Consider the following 17960-nt stretch of genomic DNA (forward strand, 5'->3'; position numbering starts at 1 on the left):
CATCGAACCTTGGGATGTCCATTGGTATCTTATGCCAGATCGGTAGCCATTGTAAGTTATGGTAGATGGGGTTGTTTATCAGCTTGTATAAGTCGGGAATATCCAACGTTGCCAAAAAAGGCAAAGAGTTAGGTGCCCCCAACTCAGACCATGGTGATGATAGATGACCTGAGGAGCTCTATGCTCCTCCCATCATTTGGTTCCCCATAGTGTACATGGGTTGTGTGGTGTAGCAGTTGCTTTGCAGTATGGTGTTGTAGAGTGGATTTCCATGAGGATTTTGATACTAGGGTATGAAATTTCCCCCAATATAAGCAGTGCCCCCTTGACTCATTTGAGTCTGTGAGTAGGGTGCCCCCATGGATTGGTTGGGAACCCCTTGTGGATTCCCGACCGACACAAAACTAACCATTTGGCTTTGATTGACAGAGGGAACACTCATGTCAATTAGCAACTGTCCATGCATGCCTGAGAATGGAGGGGAAACTGTGACATTCCCTACCGGCATGTGCATATTGGGAACCCCCCCAGATATCTGAATCTGGGGGTTGGAACTGTACATTGGCGGCTGACCATATTTTTGGTAAATGGGAACCGCACCCATAGTGCCGCATTGAGTGTTATATGGAGCACTATATGTGGCACTTGTCAAAGGTATGCATTGTGGCACCATAGGAGTGGAACCTGGCATCTGTTGGGTTCCACTTATAGAGGGTGTTATGTGAGTTGTCGTACCTGGGACAAACGGGATAGCGAGATTCCACATTACTGGTGTTGTGATGACTGTCAACTGGGGAAGTGGTAGAGGACCAACAGTGTCTCTAAAATTCCACAACCCATGAGTCGTCGACTGGATAGATGGGAAATTTCCACCTACTGAAGAAGGAAGTACAGGTACCACAGGAACCACGATAGGGTCCGACAGATTTGTGAGCAGAGTGTTAAAGTGAGGAAGAAATCCTTCCGTGAAGAAATCCTCTAGCAAACTTGAATCGTCGGTCGTCCACACAGATCCCATGTGAGATTTAGGAGACTAATTCCTTAAAGATGAGGAATCTGAGTCAGTGGAACTCGGCAGATCTTCCACAATCAGTGGAGGAAGTCCTAACAATCATCTGGAGTGATGACAAGGATCGGATGTAGCCATGGTGACTGTTAAGTTTTATCAAATAAATTTTAATGTGATATTCTTTAAAGTCTCAAAAATGATAGCACTCAGGTACCTAAAAATAAAAAATACACTAAATATATCAATCAACAAACAGAGGGAAATTACCTCATCTGATAAGCACCAATCACTGGAGATGAAACTCGGTATCTCAATGAATAACAGAGAAGGATGGCCAAATGTACAGTTACGGTTACTTTAGAGCTTCGCCCAAACCTCAAATTGAGGGGCCAAGTACTCTCGTGAAGATGAGCACCCTCCCAAAAACTGAAGACAAAGTAGATTCGTCTGTGTTAGGTACCAGGACAGCCCATCCCAGTCACCTTGTGTAAGTCCCTATAAGTTTGGCCACTAGAGATACCTCAAATCACAGACATTACCAGGGGGACATAGTCGTAGACAGCACGTTGTGTGGGCAGGATACCTAAGTCCCCGACTCAGTTCCAAAATCCTCGAAGGGACCCCCAGTACACAGAATGCCCAAAGGATTTGTAAGAGAAGGTGAGCTACCTTCAATTACAATCCGATGTTGTCTCGTATTTTGCTCTGTTGTTAGTGGAGTGGTCCCAATAATATGAGTGCAGAAGGAATTTTTCGCTCGTTAATGACACTAGTTTTGGTTTTCAACCTTGGGCAATTCACTCACATGCTTATCCCAAGATCCTAGCCTAGCTAATGTTGGTTTGCTCAAAAGAGTAACTGATTGATTTTAATGTAAATTTTATGTGTACTTTATTAGTTGTCTTCAGTAGGGGTTTTGACATATGAATATGGTGAGACTCTTGACTCAATAAATCATGCAGAAACAATGCTTTGAAAAAAAAAAAATCAATTTTTATGCAAACAAGCCTTATTCTACATATTCATATTTTCACATATTCATAGATTCGTCTATGCATATATAGCCTTTCAACACTTACATAAGCAAAAGATTATTTTTCCAATATTTCATAACAACTACTGGAAACCAAAATGAAGCAGCTTACAACTATTTCGACAGAAGGATGAATACAATTTATCAGTCTTTCTTTCAAAAAAATGTATTTTAAGAGAGAAAAACTAACACTTTTTCCTAAAAATAAATTTTCAAGACACCAAATTTGCTAACATAATATAGTTGCAAATCTTACTTCAACCATGAGAAAATTCCCCCCCCCTTTTGGTCCATAGACACTACTGGAAACAATGGAAATGGGAGACTAACGCTCTGTTTCAGTGTAAACAGAGAGTTAGTTGGTCCACTAACCCTCCCTGTACACATGCACAGTGCTTTATAAAGCTCTGTTTAGCCTGGTAACTTGTGTTAGTGAGGGAAATTGCTCAAACAGAGGGCCTTTAGGATAAGTGTCTAAGGTGAATGCAAACTAGTAGGATGTAACAAGATAGTTGGTGGGTCAAAAAAGTATTTGAAGAAGTAGGGAACTCTTAGAAGAAAGAAAGAACAGAGAAGAGTCTGGGTAAACCAGGAACTAGATGTATAGTCCCCAGCGGAGTCGCCAATTTTGCTATGGGGTAAAATGCACGGTGTATGGAGAATGAAAACTACCCTCAAAGGCCTTTCCGGGGCCTTCGACACACTGTAAGATTATCTACAAAAGCTACCAAGTTATACACATGTTCATCTATCAAATATAAGTTAACAAAGTATGGAAAGAGGATTACCTCAAGTCTCCTTCTAGATTTGTTTGGAGATTTCTATGCAGCCAAGAATAACTCCTTCAAAGCCGGCTCCAAGACAATTCCTGCACAAAGGAAAGCAAACACAATCATAGCATACAATATTGAAAACTAATATAAGAATGCACAATGAACATCTATTTGTGTACAACTTAAACTACTCAACTCGACAAGTATCTAAATGAACAACTCAATGAACGATGTTACCGACATTATGGAGTAGGGAACACAACTGCAGTTCTGTATTTATAATGGAAGAGTGATTACAACCATTCATTGTATCAGCCTTCCCTTGCCCCTTCTTCTTCTCTCTCTCTCTCTCTCTTTCAACTCACTTCTTCAAGTGTATGATAGTTCACAACAGCTTAGTGGGCTATCCTTTCAAATGCTCTGACCCTTTTCACAATAACCCTCACCTTGCTTATATAGCAATTGAGTTAGGGTTGCCAAGCTCCTCCTAGAGTTCATTAGGGAAAAATCAATGAACTTGCCTCGCTTTTTAGCTCTTTCCCATTTGCCTTCTTTTATCAGATTGGAAATTCTCTAAATATCTTGCTTTTAGATGTTTCCTTGCTTTTCTTGAGCAAATATAGGGATAAATATCTAGGTATTTGTGAGGGAATTCGTTGGCTTGTCCTTTTGAACATCTCTTAGTGTCACTAACGTTGTCCCTGGTCTAACAACTTGAGTTAGAAGGGTTACTATCGCTCCCTTAGGCTTGGTAACAAGCTTTATAAAGTAGGTTAGCAATGTATAACCAGTAGGTCATCATGTCTTTCAACTCTGAGTTGATGAGGAGGTCATTCTGTTGTATAACAGTATTGGTCCCGTCACGCCTTCTCGCACTTAACACGCTTGAGAAGTACCTATAAAAATCAACAGAAGACAAAGAACCAATCAAAGCAAAAGATCTATTGATTACAAGTAAATGGAATCAGATACATTCACACATATACACACCATATAACAAGATAAGCATATGGAAAAAAGTTCAAATACTTTATTGAATAGAAGGAAGAATTACAACCATGAAGCCTGATTCGAAGTCACTCTTCCACATTTGGTTCCATCCACATCACATCATATGTATGACAATCTGGCAGCATAACGACACTTACAATAGTCTCAATTCTCAAACTAACATTATCTCCTTACAATTCATCAAATTCCAACCCCTAATCACTTAGATGAGTGGTCAATTTATAGGAAGATGGAGGAGGTTTTGTCATCAATGAAGGTATTGAATGGCCTCCCATACTTAGAATTAGTTCCATGGAGGAAGGGATGAGAGGATAGGATGTATCTTAACTCAATCCTCATCCATTTTCAAGCTCATAGGAGATGATAAGTGTGGGAATCATCTAGAAGGCTCCAGAAGATAAGAATATTCCTCAAACCCTAGGTGAATTTCACTCAAACTAGCCTAGAGAAGGTCAAAGAGGGCCTAAGTGCTCTGTAGAGCACCCTGGCATGGACTCAACTACTCTGCAGCGCACCCTTGCCTGGACGTAACTGCGCTAGTCCCTCTAGAGGTCATTTCAGGATGTCTTCAGGCCATGAAACTGTCTGGGAAGGAGGCATTCAAGAGTTTGACTTGTTTAGGGCATGTAGCAACTGAAATTAGGGTTTTATGTGCCCTAAAACAGCGATCTGGATGATGGGAGTGATGTGCAAAATGGATCTGTAACAGTTTCCCCCTAAAGAATGAAGTTGAAAATGTAATGTCAAGTGAAATGCATTATGATGTGATGAGGAGGTCCCGAAGTGGTTGGTGACCTGCATCGATTACAATACAATATCATGATATTTTGATTTTTTTCTCATGAATTGCTTAGGGAAGGCATACCCATGCTCAGCATATAAATTTTCATTACAAGTACATAGACATTTGTCTATAGATATAGACCCATGATCAGAATGACCATCAATGTAAAACCATTGTACGAATTATTTGGTACATTTCCTAAAATCGCAACCCAGGTGGATGAAACTAGATCTGGGGTCTTCTATCTCATTCAATCGTTCACTCAAGTACGAGTCTAACCATGCGAATATGTGATCTGAATTCTAACATGGGAAGGCACCGTCTGATTACCAACCAATGATGTAAGTCGTTATCGGACGCGAGAGAAATCACTGATAATGATAATGATCCTCAAGGTACTACAGTACATTCTGAATGGTGTGAATGGATGATTTGATGTCGAACACCATACAAAGTCTTTCGGTCAAAGGCCATTGATGTCAACCTATCGCCAAAAGCGAGAAAGTTGCCATTGATGTATGCAAGCCTCAAGGTACTAGAAGGGTGTGTATCTACGGATAAACACTAATTCCCTAGATAAGTAGACATATCTAGAACAACAGTTTAAAGAACTTTAGCATTTTTCTATAAGAAATAGATAAGACAAAGAAGATGAGAAAACCTACTTGTAGTTCCACTTTCCTCTTGTCTCCTTTGTATCGGTCTTGTCACTCCTTCCCATACTTAACGCACTTGAGAAGTACCTGTAAAAATCAACAGAAGACAAAGAAACGATCAAAGAAAAAGATCTATTGAATACAAGTAAATGGAATCAGATACATTCACACATATAAGCATCATATAACAAGATAAGAATATGGAAAAAGGTTCAAATACTTTATTGAATAGAAGAAGGAATTACAACCATCAAGTCTGATTCGAAGTCACTCCTCCAGCTTGGATCCCATCCACATCACATCAAAAGCATGACAAAATTGTAGTATAACAATACTTGTCTCAAAGTCAATTCTCATAGCAACATTATCTCCTTACAATTCAACATAGTCCAGCCCCTGATCACTTAGATGAGTGTTCAATTTATAGGAGGATGAAGGAGGTTATGTCATAAATGGGGGTATTGAATGGCCTTCCATACTTAGAATTAGTTCCATGGAGGAAGGGATGAGAGGATAGGATGCATCTTAACTCATTCCTCATCCATTTTCGAGCTCAGAGGAGTTGATAAGTGAGGGAAAATTCTAGATGACTCCAAGATATAAGAATATTCCCCAAACCCTATGTGAATTTCGCTCAATCTCGCCTATCACAGGTGAAAGAGGGCCTAAGCGCTCTGCAAAGCACCCTGGCATGGACTCAACTACTCTACAGTGCACCCTTACATGGGCCTACCTGTGCTAGTCCCTTTAGAGGTTATTTCAGGAATTCTTCAAGTCATGAAACTGTCTAGGAAGAAGGCATTCAAAAGGGTGACTTGTTTACGACATGTAGCAACTGAAATTAGGGTTTGATGAGCCCTAAAACATTGATCTGGATGATGGGAGTGATGTGCCCAAATGGATCTGCAACAGACAATCCATCTCAAAAACTTTGAAATGCACTTTTACAGTGTATATGTTGAATGTAATTTTGTTTGAAATGCCAATGAAATTACAGTTTTTTTTGCGTGAAAAAATGGAGCAATCACAACCATATCAGAAAGAAATGATTATACATGTATCTGAATCCTAAGAGTGTGCATGCATGGAAAATTGTGCTCCACTATCTAAATTGCATCCATATTAGAAGAGAAGACAAGGGATTTTTATTCTCTCTCACACACACATATATAATATTTAGTAGCTCTACAAGACTCACTCTTAACTTTGTTCATCTTAGAACTGCAGTCGATAAGCCAACTAGGTGGTTGATTCTAACAAAAATTCTTAGGGTTCATTTTATGCATGACATCTTCTGGAACCTTTGTTACATCGTGACAATATATATCTTTATTATTCACAAATTTGTAGTCAGAGATATGTGTTTTGACTTGTTCATTTTCTTGATGCTTAAGACTAAACACAATGAGTCACTATGAAAACAAATAACTAATAAATTTAGGTGCAAATACTCAAAAAAATACCATGATTCCTAATATCATGTATTATCTTATAATGATGATTGTTGTGTTGTAATGCCTTAGGGGGAATGACAGGAGCATTAACACAAAGCAATAGAATAACCATATAAATATCATTGTTATGGTTTTTTGTCACCAACCCTTTAAAGTTACTAGATTTATCTAATCAAATGCCAAACTAATAATTCAATGCAACCAATATACCTAGAGATGAAATAACCCTATGTTATGAAACCAACTCAAAAAAAAAATAGAAAAGATAGATGAACGCCTTAGAAATAAGCCTCTTCAAGGGGGCAACCTCCTTTACATTACACAAATGAACAATTCTTGGATGATTCAAATGACAAAATCTCCTTTCTATATATAGGAGTCTAAGGTGCCACAATATAACCAAGCCGGCCTAACAATAATAATATAAAGGCACAAAAATAATAATAGAGGGATTATATGGGGCACAATAGTAACAATATGGGGACAATAAGGGCACAACAATAATAATAAGGGATACAATGACAATAGTAATGGAGGAATCACTAGTATTATAGGTACCTAACATGACCCTCTCCTTCAAAAAAGTGTTGTCCTCAACGCTTGAGTATTCTTGTATGCTTTTGTATAAAATTTTCATCCTCCCACGTGGAATCTTCAATGGATAAGTTCTTCCACTTGATGAGATACTCTGAAATCGATCGATTTCGTAGTTATTGAGTTCTTGTTTCTTTGACTGCTTCAGGTTCCAATATGATTTTTCCTTCCTCATTAGGTTCTGGAAATATTGTTTGAACTGGAAGCTTGTCACCTATAACCTTATTTAAGCATGAAACATGGAAAATTGGGTGCACTCGCGAAGCTGTAGGAAGCTCCAATATGTATGCCATAGTACCTATCTTTTGCAACACCTTGTACGAACCATAATACTTTGGTGATAATTTATTATCCTTCTTAGCTTGCTTGAGGGACATTTGTTTATATGGTTGTAGTCGTAGGAATACCCAATCACCTATATCAAAACTTCTTTCGCTGCAATGTTGATCTGCCTGTTGTTTCATTCTATTTTGCGCCAAGGTGAGGTTATCCTTTAAGAGTTGGAGAACTTGTTGTTGATGCTCGATGTGATCTTCCACTGCTTGAACCTTGAATTTTCTCTTAAATATGATGTGATGGATGGTGGATGATATCCATAAAGTGCCATAAATGGGGTCATTTTTGTTGTAGTATGGAAGGAATTGTTATACCACCATTCAGCCAGAGGCAACCATTTGACCTATTGTGCTTGTTTATCAGATACAAAGCAACGAAGATATCCTTCCAAACATTTGTTTACTATCTCAGTTTTCCCATCATATTGAGGATGATAAGATGAGCTATGAGCTAACTAAGTACCAAGACAAGAAAATAATTCTATCCAAAAACTTCCAGTGAAAATGGGATCTCTATCACTTACAATATCTTTGGGTTTCCATGTAGCTTTTGAATTGTTTCCATAAATGTAGTAGAAACTGTACTTGCTTTAAATGGATGAGATAATGCACAAAAGTGTGCATACTTGGTAACTCTATCAACTACCACCATGATAACACTCTTCCTTCGGACTTGGGTAAACCTTTGATAAAATCCATTGAAACCTCCTCCCAACGTTAGCTTGGAATGGATAAAGGTTGTAATAGCCTTGGGGTCTTAATTGTTTCCAATTTATTTTGTTGGCAAACCAAACATTCCGCCACAAACTTTTGAATATCTGATTTAAGGCCATCCAAAAAAAATCCTTCTTAACCCTGTGGTAGGTTTTTAGAAATCCTGAGTACCCTCCTAAGGGAGAGGTGTACAATTCCCTAAGAATCTTTTGTTTGAGTTGGGAATTCTTACATAGGTATAACCGATCCTTGTACCATAACTATTCATTTTTCCAGCTAAATGTACCAGATGTACTGGGATCTTGTTGTATCTTTTGAATGAGTGCCCACACTTCCTCATTATTCTTCCATTCATCCCTTGCTTTGTTTATCCAATCTGGTTGAACAATAGAAATGGCGCAAAGAAATTCTTCCACATCCTCATCCTTTCTTGAGAGTGCATCTGCCACAACATTTTTCTTCCCTTTTTTGTAGATGATTTCAAGTCATAACCCAACATCTTTGTGACCCATTTTTGCTACTCTTCTGAAGATAATCTTTGTTCTAAAAATCATTTAAGACTATCATGATCTATTTTTACCTTGAAGTGTCTTCCCATTAGGTAGGGTCATCATTTCTTAAGTGCATGTAGTATTGCCAACATTTCCTTCTCATAAATAGCTTTGTGTAAAAACTTTCCTTTGATTGGACGACTTTCGAAAGCAATGGGTCTTTCTTCTTGCATTAAAACAACACCAATTCCATTTCGTAAGGCATCACATTCCACAATAAAGGCTTTTGTGAAGTCCGGTGTAGCTAAGACTGGTGCTTGGCACATTGCCTCTTTAAGATGTTCAAAGGCTTCGTTGCTTTTGGAGTCCATGAAAATGCATCTTTCTTCAATAATGTTGTTAAAGGTTCTGCTATCCTCCCATAATTCTTAACAAACTTGTGATAATACCCTGTCAACCTGAGAAATCCTCGGAGATGCTTTATGGATGTGGGGATTTTCCATTCCTTAATGGTTTTAATTTTGCTAGGGTCTACTTTAACACCTTCATGAGATACAATATGACCAAGATATTCCACCTCTTGTACTCCAAGAAACATTTGGAGATTTTTGCATATAATTGTTTTTCATCCAATAGTTTGAGCACCATGTCAACATGTTGGACATGATCCTTCCAAGACTTGCTATAGATTAGTATATCATCAAAAAATAGTAACACAAATTTTCTAAGGGTTTGAAAATGGAATTCATCAAACCTTGAAATGTAGAAGGTGCATTAGTAAGGCCAAAAGGCATGACCAAAAATTCATAATGACCCTCATGAGTTCTAAATGTTGTTTTTGGAATGTCTTCAGTCTTCATTCTGATTTGATGATACCCTGAACGAAGATCCAATTTGGTGAATTAAATTGATCCATGCAATTCATCCAATAATTCATCAATGACAGGAATGGGAAATTTATCTTTAATAGTGAGCTTGTTGAGCTCCCTATAATCTGGACACATGATCCATGATCCATCCTTCTTATGAACCAATACTACTGGAGCAGAGAAATAACTTTAACTAGGTCAAATTATACCAACCTCTAGCATTTCTGCAACCATACGTTCAATTTCACTCTTTTGGACATAGGGATATCTATAAGGTCTGATGTTTGGAGGAACACTTCTTGGAATCAAATTAATAGCATGATCATGATCACAAATAGGTGGAAGGCCTTTGGGAGTCTCAAATACCTTAGAATGATTGTCCAAGACTTTTTGGATATCTGGAGAAATGGATGATTTTGATGTGGGAACCTCTAGTGAACATAATTGTGCAATTATGCCATGTTGTTCTTTCTTTAGAAGCTTTGTCATTCTGTTAGAGTTGATTATATTTCCCGATTTCCCTGTGATACCCCTTAATTCAACTTCCTTTCCTTCTGAAGAGAAATTCATAAAAATTTCTTGAAAATTAAAAGTTATTGTACCCAAGGATTGTAGCCATTGAACTCCTAGTACAAAATCAGCACCACCCATTGGAATGGAAAGCATTGGGCTATTCAATACATAATCTCCCATGGGTAGCTTGATATTATGGAACTTTCCTGAGCAATTTATGGTTCCTCCACTTGCAACGATCACTTGACACTCTGGTGCTAGATATAGGAAGCAATTCAATTCCTTGGCTATCTTACAATGAATAAAATTATGGGTACTTCCCGAATCAATCAACACTATTACCTTTTTCTTCTTGATATGCCCTTCTATCTTGATAGTTTAAGGAGTGGTAATTCCAGCAATGCATGACAAGATATGTTCGTATTCATTTATTCTTTTTCTAGGGTTTGTTCTTGGTGTATATCTTCTTCTTTTGACATTTCCTGTTCCTTTTCTTCCTCCTCTTCACAATCTATGTAAAATAATTTCTTCTCTGCACACTTATGACCTTTAGTGTATTTGCTATCACACCTGTAACAAAGCCCTTTTGCTCTTTTTTCTTCCAATTGTTGTGGTTTCAACCTTGTAGGTTGTGGATGGCTGGGGGCAGTAACACTTCTATCTTTATGATTGTGAGTGGTAGGCTTCCTTGTTGCCATATTTTTTCTTTCCATTTTTCTTGCTAAGCTGAATGCCTTCTCCAATGAATCTGGTTCCCAAAGGCAAACCTCATGTTGGATGTTATCTTTTAAAGTCCCTATGAACACATCAATCCTATGCTCCTCTAGAATATCTTTTACCCTTATATTCAATTTTTGGAAGTCCTCAGTGTGCTCCATCATTGAACCCTTTTGTTTGAGATTTATCAATTGGCTAAAAAAAGTGTTACATTTTGTATCCTCATAATGTCATATCATTTCATCTGTAAAAATAGCCCAAGTGACAATTTGTTTATGAAAACAAAGGCATCGATACCATACAAATTGATTTGGTTCCAAATATAAAGTTGCAATGCATACCTTTTGTGTGTTTTGCACATTATGGGGATCGAAAAATTGCTCCATCTGTAGTATCCATGTTCCGGGATCCTTGCCATCAAACTTCCTCATATTGATATTTGGAACATGGTGGTTCTTCAATCCAACGATAGAGTCTATGAAATCACGATTAACATTTATTTTATTCTCATCATGAGTTTCTTTTCCTACCCTTTTGCCATTAGTAAGAATTTCTTGTAGAAACTTTGTCAAATATGTTTTCAAATTTGTCTGCAAATATTCCATTCCTTTCTTTAAATCGTCCATCTTAGCTTCCACACCATCCATCTTAGCTTCCATGCCGTCCATCTTAGCTTCCACGCCATTCATCTTAGCTTCTATGCATTTCTTTAAACCATCCATCCTAGCTTCTACGTCTTTCTTTAAACCATCCATCTTATCTTCTACGTCTTTCTTTAAACCATCCATCTTATTTTCTGTTACTTTTTGTGTGAGTGAAATTTGTTGCACTTGGTCTCATAACTTTTATATATCATGTTGCATTTCTTCCTCTTCTTCATGAGTCATGCTAGATCTTTCAGGTTGCTTACTAGGTGTTTCCATTTTCTTTCTTCGAGGCATCAATTACCGATAATAATGCTTCACTATGCCCTTTGAATTCCTTCAAACTAATTTTTCAAACCAAGCTTATGCTAAAATTTAAAAAAAACTACACACCTTTTTTCACTTTGTAGGAGCTCGATATTAAATCTAATGTAACTCTATAATTTTGGATCTCCCAGGTCTAAAATTGATTCCTGTGGTAACCCTCCAAGTAATCTTTCTGACCCCGCAAGTCTGATCAAGATTGGATTCTCCAACGAATAGTTATCCACGACGACCTGAGTATAGATTGGTTCAGTAGAGTGAACTTGTATGACGTGTCGTGGGTCACTGTTTCAACCTTAGGTTCTGAAAATGATACCCAAAAAAACTATAGTCCGTCCTCTTTCTGTAACTTCTTACAAAAATTCAATCTGATGCTCAAAGCGAACGTTATGACGATTTTCCCAAGGTGACATGTTTGGAATGTAATTCGGGGGTCTGCAAAAACCCTAACCTCCTCAGATTATATCTCCGAAAATATAGCGAGCCAGGATCTTAAATTCGGACCGGAGGTTTACCGTGATTTCATCTCAAATGGGTTTTTTTTTATCTTCTGAAACATTGCAGAAAAAAGTTATAGTGAAAATGCCACGATGGCCTGTTTGGAGTAGTGAAACCCTAGAATCCAAAACTCTGATACCAAATGTTATGAAATTAGCTCACAAAAAGATAGAAAAGATAGATCAACACCTTAGAAATAAGCCTCTTCTAGGGAGCAACCTCTTTTACATTACACAAATGAACAATTCTTGGATGATTCAAATGACAAAACCTCCTTTCTATATATAGCAGTCTAAGGGGTCACAATATAACCAAACCAACATAACAATAATAATATAAAGGCACAAAAATAACAATAGAGGGATTATATGGGGCATAATAGTAACAATATGGAGACAATAGGGCCACAACCATAACAATAAGGGATACAACGACAATAGTAATGGGGGAATCACTAGTATTATAAGGACCTAACACCCTACAACTTGGGGAATCACTAGTATTATAGGGACCTAACACCCTGCAACTTGAAGATAATAATCACCCTAACACTTGAAAATAAGACAACAATCACTAATGGACATGTATTTTTGAATTTTTAAAAGGACTCTACATGACACACATCAGACAAAAAAAAGAAGAGCTAATAATCATATAGAGTACTGGTTAATGAATATAAATGAATAAAGTGAAGTAAATTATGAATATAAGGTTGAATCCATATGTGCCACAAATTTCTATTTGGCAAAGTTTTTGGCTATTATGAATAAGAGAAGAACATAAGTTCAAGAACAAATAGTGGTCATTTGGGAGCGAACTACTAAGCTTTAAATTTAGCCTTTTTTTGTTAAGTTAATTTTTTATCGAGGTATCAAAAGGTTACAAGTATAGATAGGTAGTGTACACCTTAGTCTACCACTTAGGAACCCAGACTAGTGTTGATGCATCAAGTTCCTGTTTTTCATAAATTTGACCTCAAAATTTCAAACAAAATTTATAGAAGGTCTATTGCCCAAACTAATAGTTTCTAACCAACTAGTATGCATATACTAATAACAAGGAAATAGAAAGAAAATACAACTAAACCAAGAGAACAACATGAGAATTATGTAGAGTCATATGGCTTCACCTCTATGGGCTACTTTTCCTTCTTATTGGAATGTCTTGGACACTGAGGGGGCATAGTTGTGCCTTAAATCTTTCCAAACACCTGTCAAAACATTTGACTTGAAACTGGAGCTTTTCTAACTAAAGCAAGATCCCATCCTTTGTGTTGTGATGATCCAATAGGACCTTGCCCAATAGAGATCTCATTTTCCAATATAAATCAATTGTGTACAGATAATGCTACTGTGATTGTGACTTCCAAGTCAAACAAATGACCCTATTCTGTGACCACTTCCTACTTTGTCTCTTGTAGTTCCCTCTTAAATTCACCCTTTAACATCTCGGTGAATGTATTGTTTTTTTTCTTTGATTTAGAGAGAATATACAATATAGAACATACTCATATCTTTGACTTATATTTAAATATGTTATATAACCATCGAAAATTACAATTCAAAGAGAAGAATAAAAATTTAAATTGATTAATTTAAAGTGTTGGGATTGTCGATACTCTAACTGTGTGTCTTGGTCAAGGGGTTTTTGGCGCATCAGATGGAGGGGTGATGCACAAGGTGCAAGCCATGTACCAGATTTCGCTCATGTACCTTGATGTCTGTTGGTTGTTGGTTGTCTTCTCATTTTCTGTGTGTTATCGACCTTAATGGTCTTTTTGTTTTTGGTTACTATATAAATTTTGGCACTTTTTTCTTAGTTTTTGCATTGCTCTCCTTGGTTGTTGGTTGTCTTCTCATTTTCTATGTGTTATCAGCCTTATGGTCTTTTTGTTTTTGGCTACTATATAAAATTTGGTAATTTGTTCTTAGTTTTTGCATTGTTCTCCTAGCCAACAAATTTGGACAATTTAGTCGAAATGAGACATAGAGCTAAGGCTTTCATATTTATCCATTGTAAATTTCTAAAAAAACTAATAGAAAAATTGACCAACAAAAAAAAATTAATAATTTAAAAAAAAAAAATCTTAAAAATATAAATAAACTTTAAAATAAAATTTATAATAACAAATATATAAATTTAGAAAACAAAAAATTTAAAGATAATTTTAGGCACGATTAAAACCAGAGATAACATAAAGCCAAATCAACAACTCACACAATTAAAAAAATCAATTCTTGAGACTGATTTCAAAGACCTCGCGATGACAATGAACTCATCAAATTGTATGGTTGGCTTTTGTACATGAGCGGTTGTTAAATTTTTCCAACCATGCAACATGTGCTAACCCCTTTTCTTGCCAAACATGAAACTTTTTCATGTATGAACAAATATTCACTAGGCATTTGGCAGTTGGAATCCAGGAAGATTTGGAATTGAATTTGGAAGTTGCACTTTTATGTAAAGTGGCATCATTATTTTCATGCAAACCGAGTGGACGGTGATTGTCTGGTAATAAGAGGTACAATAGAGCTAAATTATGGCTATGTCCCTGTGACCCTGGGTGGGTTTCAGCCTTTATGGCAGTGATTCTACCTTTTCCTCGTAACACTAGGGAGAGGCAAGATCCGAGTACCTGGATAACAAGAACGAGCATCAAGATCTCGCTAACAACCATAAAATCTTTAGCTTGTTTACGAAGGTATGAATCTAAAGTAATAAATTACTGACTAATTTATGTTGGTTAAGTGAGTGTAGGTAGGGTGGTGGGATAATTGGTTGTTTTTTTTACTGTTTTAATTTATAATATATTTATCAAATTCAGATAATAACATATTTATTTGTGACACAATATGTAACTTGATTCCTTTTTAAATTAAAAAAAAAATAATATCAACCCAAAAATTTTATCCAACTACTGATATGGAAACTCCTATTTCCAATTCTATAGAAAAGTAAATGTGCTCTAACATGTGAGGCAAATAGCGTTCGCTCTCTAAGTGACAGTCCCATGTCAGAGCGCATTTACTTTTCTATAGAATTGGAAATAGGAGTTTCCCTACCGATATTGCCAGGCTTCCATTATTATACGAAAACTAGAACAGCAATATCCTGTCCAAGACCGAGAGGGCTCCAATCATCTAACTCAGTCAGAATCTCTGAATGGCTAGAATGGTGGGAGTTTCCAGTTAGATAGTTTTCAAGCTAGACCTCTGGCCCCGCCCTATGTGCTTGCTCGCGTCCTTATTTGCAACTAAAAAAGAAGTTCGTCAGTGGCTTCTAAAACTCCTCATTTCATTTTGTTTCGGTACAATTGAAAGGAAGGTTGGCCAGCCTCCTCCCTGTTCAGAAAAGGTCTTCATTGCACTCACTCCCAGCTACGGGTGGAAGAAGCAAGCATCTATTTACATAAGGGTTGCCAAGAAATTTTGCTTAAGACATGCCAGACAACATTTTTTCTTAAAGACATAGCAAGAAATATTATGTTTCTAGAGAATGGGTAGATGGCTGAAGCCACTATTTTCATTAGTAGCACATGCATACCTTTATATTAATTGATAAAAAAAATAATTGAGTGCTTATGTGGTCAATTCATAGCATATATGTTGTTCATTGCATTGCAGACTTAAAATATCTTTATCAACTAATCCAAATAAATAAAATTCAAATTCACCTTTGTTTTTTGTTTCTCGACCACAACAACGGGAAATCACATACACAGTACCTCCAACCACTGCTGGGAAGCATGTGCAGAGTGCCTCCAATGAAGCGTAGATGCAAGCCTTACCTCTACATTGGGACTCAATAGTGCCTAGAAATAGTCTTGCTCTTCGCTGCCTTGGGATGAACTAATCGAAGTCAATAGTGTGCAGACCACCTAGTGTCCATACCAGCTATGAGCTATGGAAAGCATGAGCATTATGGGCAAGTGGCAGTTTACAAAGGTTGGAGCAAAGCGAACAAGCTAATGGATATAGAGCCATGGTAAATGAGTATAGGCAAAAATAGTGCCTAGAAATGGTCTTGCTCTTCGTTGCCTTGGGATGAACTAATCGAAGTCAATAGTGTGCAGACCACCTAGTGTCCATACCAGCTATGAGCTATGGAAAGCATGAGCATTATGTGCAAGTGGCAGTTTACAAAGGTTGGAGCAAAGCGAACAAGCTAATGGATATAGAGCCATGGTAAATGAATATAGGCAAAGCAATCAATGTAAGCAGGGCTTTGCTTACCTTTTAATGACCACAACACCAATGCAAATGGCAGTGTCACTACGTGATAGGCTGGGAGTAAATGAGTTATGGAGGATGGGGTATGACATATATCTACGGAGTTGTTTTTAGTATGATTTTTTGGAATTTCTTGTAATTTAAAGTGAAATCTTGATTTGTGTTATTTAAATTGGTTTTTTAACTATATATAGAGATTCAACACTTCAAAAAACCCTACAAATAATTTGATTTTGATTATACAAAGGTACTAAAAAACTCCCACAAATCTCACTAAAAACAACTTGCAAAGTAAATATTTAATGTTAAATTTATTGTATTATTTTATTGCGAAAAAAAATATTAAATTGATATTTATTTTACACTGTTACTTATGTAGATAATGTATGTGAAGACCAATCCTCCAAAAATTACTAAATAATGTGATTCCAGTAGAAGTTAAATAAAACCCTTAAATTAAAAGTATAAATTCAAAATTATTTAAATAATCCTTAAATTTAAATAATTAAGTACCATACCATTGATTTACCTATAAAATTAATTAGAGATACTTGAACTAATTACTTTTGATCTCTAGGATTCCTGCATCCATCGGGCTGGGACTCATAAAACTTCCATTCAGCAAAATGAGAGTGGATAAATTTATAAAAATAACAACAATGTTGGCCAAACTTAAATATTATTATGTAACGTTCCATTCTGACTAAAATTCCGAAACCATATCAGATAACCGAAGACCTTTGAGGTAAACTGACACCGGTCTTTTTTCCCTAAACCATAACGAACAGAAGACCTTTGAGATAAAAGCATTACCAGCTTTTGCACTGTTCTTTGAGATAAAAGCATTACCAGCTTTTGCACTGTTGTTTTGTTCCGGGCAATTTAAGGAGCAGAAGGCGTCTGAGATTGTTCCGGGCAATTTAGAGGAGCAGAAGGCCTCTCAGATAAAATGATTAACAGCAGACAATTTCGATGGCAGTGCAAAAGAGGAAAGAAATACAGAATGGTCCCGGCGGGGCTCGAACCCGCGACCTTCGGCTCGGACTTACCGAAGTCATAAGACCAACGCTCTAACCAACTGAGCTACGGGACCACATGTGCAGCGCTGACATTTCAATAACTGTGACTAATTATTTTCAATATGTTGTAAATCATTTCCTTGGTTTTTTTTATTATTATTTTTCAAGGCGGTGAAATTTGTTGTTATTTGGTTGTGAATAATGAATATTAAAGAATATTCATTTTTATATTAAAATGTGTGTTCATGTATTATTGTCATTTAAGGAAAACTATATTAGTGAAAATGAGTTTA

General features: G+C 36.8%; 1 non-coding gene across 1 annotated transcript; it reads right to left on the reverse strand.

The window, feature by feature from the left end:
• Positions 1-17652: 17652 nt before the first annotated feature.
• TRNAI-UAU (transfer RNA isoleucine (anticodon UAU)) lies at positions 17653-17741 on the reverse strand. The gene is given in 2 exon segments: positions 17653-17688; positions 17704-17741. It is a non-coding gene; the product is annotated as a tRNA-Ile (tRNA).
• Between the last annotated feature and the right edge of the window lie 219 nt (positions 17742-17960).

This window comes from Pinus tabuliformis, chromosome 1_1, assembly GCF_031772625.1.
Source record: "Pinus tabuliformis cultivar Carrire ecotype Pingquan chromosome 1_1, CPIR1, whole genome shotgun sequence".
NCBI classification, from domain to species: domain Eukaryota; kingdom Viridiplantae; phylum Streptophyta; class Pinopsida; order Pinales; family Pinaceae; genus Pinus; species Pinus tabuliformis.